The sequence below is a fragment of the Petromyzon marinus genome (assembly GCF_048934315.1).
Source record: "Petromyzon marinus isolate PM22_M1 ecotype Great Lakes invasive population chromosome 76 unlocalized genomic scaffold, UKy_Petmar_22M1.pri1.0 chr76_unloc.2, whole genome shotgun sequence".
NCBI classification, from domain to species: Eukaryota; Metazoa; Chordata; class Hyperoartia; order Petromyzontiformes; family Petromyzontidae; genus Petromyzon; species Petromyzon marinus.
The window spans coordinates 600,337-606,336 of NW_027422619.1; the positions used below are offsets into that span (position 1 = coordinate 600,337).

At 60.3% G+C, this 6,000-nt stretch overlaps 1 protein-coding gene across 1 annotated transcript in view; it reads right to left on the reverse strand.

The window, feature by feature from the left end:
- The window catches only part of LOC116958330 (cyclic nucleotide-gated channel alpha-3-like), a 76,793-nt gene extending 74,803 nt beyond the window's left edge, over nucleotides 1–1,990 (reverse strand). Inside the window, exon 1 of the mRNA XM_076058546.1 lies at nucleotides 1,148–1,990. The gene's annotated coding sequence lies outside the window, so the exon portion shown is untranslated. The remainder of the gene's footprint in view (nucleotides 1–1,147) is intronic.
- Nucleotides 1,991–6,000: the final 4,010 nt, after the last annotated feature.

Below are 6,000 nucleotides of genomic sequence, written 5' to 3' on the forward strand. Positions count from 1 at the left end.
CACACCCACACACTCACACACCCCCACACACCCACACACACACAACCACAGCCACACACACACAACCACACACACACACACCCACCCACACACACACCCACACACTCACACACACACCCACACAAACACCCACACACATACACCCACACACACACACCCACACACACACACCCACACACACACAACCACACACTCACACACACACAAACACACAACCACACACACACCCACCCACACACACACACCCACACACTCACACACACACCCACACAAACACCCACACACACACACCCACACACACACCCACACACACACACCCACACACTCACACACACACAACCACACACTCACACACACACAACCACAAACACACAACCACACACACACCCACACACACACACAGACCCACACACACACACACACACCCACACACACACAACCACACATACTCACCCACACACTCACACACACACCCACACACTCACACACAACCACACACTCACACACACCCACACACACAGACCCACACACTCACACATACACATACACACTCACACACTCACACACACACCCACACACAGACCCACACACTCACACACACACACACACCCACCCACACACACCCACCCACACACCCACCCACACACACACACACACCCACAAACACACTCACACACACACACTCACACACAGACCTACAAACACACTCACACACACACACCCACCCACACACCCACACACACACACACCCACAAACACACTCACACACACACACTCACACACACACACAACCACACACTCACCCACATGCACACACCCACACAACCACACACCCACACACACACAACCACACACTCACACACATGCACACACCCACCCACACACACACCCACAAACACACTCACACACACACACCCCCACACACACCCACAAACACACTCACACACTCACACACACACTCACACACAGACCTACAAACACACACACACACTCAACACACACACACCCACAACCCACGCACACACACACACAGACACACACAGAGCTAGACACACACACACAGACACACCCACACACACACAGACCCACACACTCACACACACACCCACTCACACACACTCACACACACAACCACACACCCACCCACCTGTGTACAGGCGATGGAAGAGGGCCTGGGGTAAGTGTTCGCACAGCAAGTGAGACGGAACGTCTCTCCTGTCGAATCCTCTCGGCTTTTATCGTGAAAATAACAACAGCAGCAGCAGCAGTCACTCTACACACGCAGCAATGTCTCTGTATCTCTAGCTCACAACAGTCGTTACATTCATTATAATCTAACACACACAGACACACAGAGACACACACAAACACACAGACACAGACACACACAGAGCTAGACACACACACACACAGACACACACACAGACACACACACAGACACTCACACAGATATACACACAGACACACACAGAGACACAGACACACACAAACACACACACAGACACACACACACAGACACACACAGACACTCACACACTCACACAGACACACACACAGACACACAGACAGACACACAGACACTCACACAGACACACACAGACACACACACACAGACACACACAAACACACACAGACACACACACACAGACCCACACAGACACACACAAACACAGACACACACACAGACACACAGATACACACACAGACACACACGCGCACACTATTTTAGCTATCTGCTTACGAGGGTTAAATCGAATCAGCCCAGTTGGTTAATTAGCGGTTAGCTGGACTGGTTATCGGTTAGCTGGACTGGATAGCGGTTAACGGTTAGCTGGACTGGTTAACGGTTAGCTGGACGACTGTCTAGCGGTGATTGAAATCGACTCTCACTCGATCTCGTCTCTGATGTTTGACCTCAAATCAACAATCACCACCAACACCAACACCACCACCCACTCACTCTCTCTCCCCCCACTCTCTCTCCCCCCACTCTCTCTCTCCCCACTCTCTCTCTCCCCTACTCTCTCTCTCTCCCCAATCTCTCTCTCTCCCCCCACTCTCTCTCTCTCCCCACTCTCCCCCCACTCTCCCCACTCTCTCTCCCCCCCTCCCACTCTCTCTCTCTCTCCCCACTCTCACTCCCCACCTCCCCCACTCTCTCTCTCTCCCCACTCTACCCACTCTCTCTCTCCCCCCCCCCCACTCTCTCTCTCCCCCCACTCTCTCTCTCCCCCCACTCTCTCTCTCCCCACTCTCCCCCCACTCTCTCTCTCCCCACTCTCTCTCTCTCCCCCCACTCTCTCTCCCCACTCTCTCTCTCCCCCCACTCTCTCTCTCTCTCCCCCCCACTCTATCTCTCTCCCCCCACTCTATCTCTCACCCCACTCTCTCTCTCTCCCCCCACTCTCTCTCCCCACTCTCCCCCCACTCTCTCTCTCCCCCCACTCTCTCTCTCCCCCCACTCTCTCTCCCCACTCTCCCCCCACTCTCTCTCTCCCCACTCTCTCTCTCTCTCCCCCCACTCTCTCTCCACACTCTCTCTCTCCCCCACTCTCTCTCTCTCTCCCCCCCACTCTATCTCTCTCCCCCCACTCTCTCTCTCCCCCCACTCTCTCTCTCTCCCCCCACTCTCTCTCCCCACTCTCCCCCCACTCTCTCTCTCCCCCCACTCTCTCTCTCTCCCCCCACTCTCTCTCCCCACTCTCCCCCCACTCTCTCTCTCTCCCCACTATCTCTCTCTCCCCCACTCTCTCTCCCCCCACTCTCCCCCCACTCTCTCTCTCTCCCCCCACTCTCCCCCCACTCTCTCTCTCTCCCCACTCTCTCTCTCTCCCCCCACTCTCTCTCCCCACTCTCTCTCTCCCCCCCACTCTCTCTCTCTCCCCCCACTCTATCTCTCTCCCCCACTCTCTCTCTCTCCCCCCACTCTCTCCCTCTCCCCCCACTCTCCCCACTCTCCCCACTCTCTCCCCCCACTCTCTCCCCACTCTCCCCCCACTCTCTCTCTCCCTCCACTCCCCCCACTCTCTCTCTACCCTCTCTCCCCCCCCCCCTCTCTCTCCCCCAACTATCCCCCCACTCTCTCCCCACTATCCCCACTGTCTCCCCCCAATCTCTCTCTCCCCACTCTCTCCCCACTCTCTCCCCCCACTCTCTCTCTCCCCCCACTCTCTCTCTCTCCCCCCACTCCCTCTCTCTCTCCCCCACTCTCTCCCCCCACTCTCTCCCCCCTACTCTCTCTCCCCCCACTCTCTCCCCCCCTCTCTCTCCCCCCCCCCCTCTCTCTACCCACGCTTCCCACTCTCTCCCTCCAGTCTCTCTCTCTCCCCACTCCCCCCACTCTCCCCCCACTCTCTCTCTCCCCTCTCTCCCCACTCTCTCTCTCCCCACACTCTCCCCCCACTCTCTCCCTCTCCCCCCACTTTCCCTCCACTCTCTCTCCCCCCACTCCCCCCACTCTCCCCCCACTCTCCCCCCCTCTCTCCCCCCACTCTCTCCCCCCACTCTCCCCACTCTGCCCACTCTCTCCCCCCAATCTCTCCCCACTCTACCCCATTCTCTCTCTCCCCACTCTCTCTCCCCACTCTCTCCCCACTCTCTCCCCCCACTCTCTCTCCTCACCCTCTCTCCCCCCACTCTCCCCCACTCTCTCTCCCCACTCTCTCCCCCCACTCTCCCCCCACTCTCTCTCCCCACTCTCTCCCCACTCTCTCTCTCCCCACTCTCCCCCCACTCTCCCCCCACTCCCTCTCCCCACTCTCTCCCCCTTCTCTCTCCCCACTCTCTCCCCACTCTCTCCCCCCACTCTCTCCCTCTCCCCCCACTCTCCCTCCCCTCTCTCTCCCCCAACTCTCCCCACTCTCCCCCCACTCTCCCCCCACTCTCTCTCTCCCCTCTCTCCCCACTCTCCCCAATTTCTCCCCCCCCCCCACTCTCTCCCTCTCCCCCCACTCTCTCTCTCCCCCCACTCTCCCCCCACTCTCTCCCCCCACTCTCCCCACTCTCCCCACTCTATCCCCCCACTCTCTCTTTCCCTACTCTTTCCCCCCACTCTCTCTCCCCCCACTCTCTCTCCCCCCACTCTCCCCCCACTCTCTCTGCCCACTCTCTCTCTCCCCACTCTCCCCCCACTCTCACTCCCCACTCTCTCTCTCCCCACTCTCCCCCCCCACTCTCCCCCCCACTCTCTCTCCTCACTCTCCCCCCACTCTCTCTCTCCCCCCCACTCTCTCTCTCTCCCCACTCTCTCTCCCTCTCCCCCCACTCTCTCCCCACTCTCTCCCCCCACTCTCTCTCCTCACCCTCTCTCCCCCCACTCTCCCCCACTCTCTCTCCCCACTCTCTCCCCCCACTCTCCCCCCACTCTCTCTCCCCACTCTCTCCCCACTCTCTCTCTCCCCCACTCTCCCCCCACTCTCCCCCCACTCCCTCTCCCCACTCTCTCCCCCTTCTCTCTCCCCACTCTCTCCCCACTCTCTCCCCCCACTCTCTCCCTCTCCCCCCACTCTCCCTCCCCTCTCTCTCCCCCAACTCTCCCCACTCTCCCCCCACTCTCCCCCCACTCTCTCTCTCCCCTCTCTCCCCACTCTCCCCAATTTCTCCCCCCCCCCCACTCTCTCCCTCTCCCCCCACTCTCTCTCTCCCCCCACTCTCCCCCCACTCTCTCCCCCCACTCTCCCCACTCTCCCCACTCTATCCCCCCACTCTCTCTTTCCCTACTCTTTCCCCCCACTCTCTCTCCCCCCACTCTCTCTCCCCCCACTCTCCCCCCACTCTCTCTGCCCACTCTCTCTCTCCCCACTCTCCCCCCACTCTCACTCCCCACTCTCTCTCTCCCCACTCTCCCCCCCCCCCCACTCTCCCCCCACTCTCTCTCCTCACTCTCCCCACTCTCTCTCCCCCCACTCTCCCCCTCTCTCCCTCTCCCCCCACTCTCCCCACTCTCCCCACTCTCTCCCCCCACTCTCTCCCCACTCTCCCCCCACTCTCTCTCTCCCCCCACTCCCCCCACTCTCCCCCCACTCTCTCTCTCTCCCCTCTCTCCCCCCCTCTCTCTCCCCCAACTCTCCCCCCACTCTCTCCACACTCTCCCCACTCTCTCCCCCCAATCTCTCTCTCCCCACTCTCTCTCCCCACTTTCTCCCCCCACTCTCTCTCCCCCACTCTCTCTCCCCCCACTCTTCCCCCAATCTCTCTCCCCACTCTCTCCCCCCACTCTCCCCCCACTCTCTCTCTCCCCCCACACTCTCTCCCCACTCTCCCCCCACTCTCTCTCTCCCCACTCTCTCTTTCTCCCCCCACTCTCTCTCCCCACTCTCTCTCTCCCCCCACTCTCTCTCTCTCTCCCCCCCACTCTATCTCTCTCCCCCCACTCTCTCTCTCACCCCACTCTCTCTCTCTCCCCCCACTCTCTCTCCCCACTCTCCCCCCACTCTCTCTCTCCCCCCACTCTCTCTCTCTCCCCCCACTCTCTCTCCCCACTCTCCCCCCACTCTCTCTCTCCCCACTCTCTCTCTCTCTCCCCCCACTCTCTCTCCACACTCTCTCTCTCCCCCACTCTCTCTCTCTCTCCCCCCCACTCTATCTCTCTCCCCCCACTCTCTCTCTCCCCCCACTCTCTCTCTCTCCCCCCACTCTCTCTCCCCACTCTCCCCCCACTCTCTCTCTCCCCCCACTCTCTCTCTCTCCCCCCACTCTCTCTCCCCACTCTCCCCCCACTCTCTCTCTCCCCCCACTCTCTCTCTCTCCCCCCACTCTCTCTCCCCACTCTCCCCCCACTCTCTCTCTCTCCCCACTATCTCTCTCTCCCCCCACTCTCTCTCCCCCCACTCTCCCCCCACTCTCTCTCTCCCCCCACTCTCCCCCCACTCTCTCTCTCTCCCCACTCTCTCTCTCTCCCCCCACTCTCTCTCCCCACTCTCTCTCTCCCCCCCACTCTCTCTCTCTCCCCCCCACTCTATCTCTCTCCCCCCACTCTCTCTCTCTCCCCCCACTCTCTCC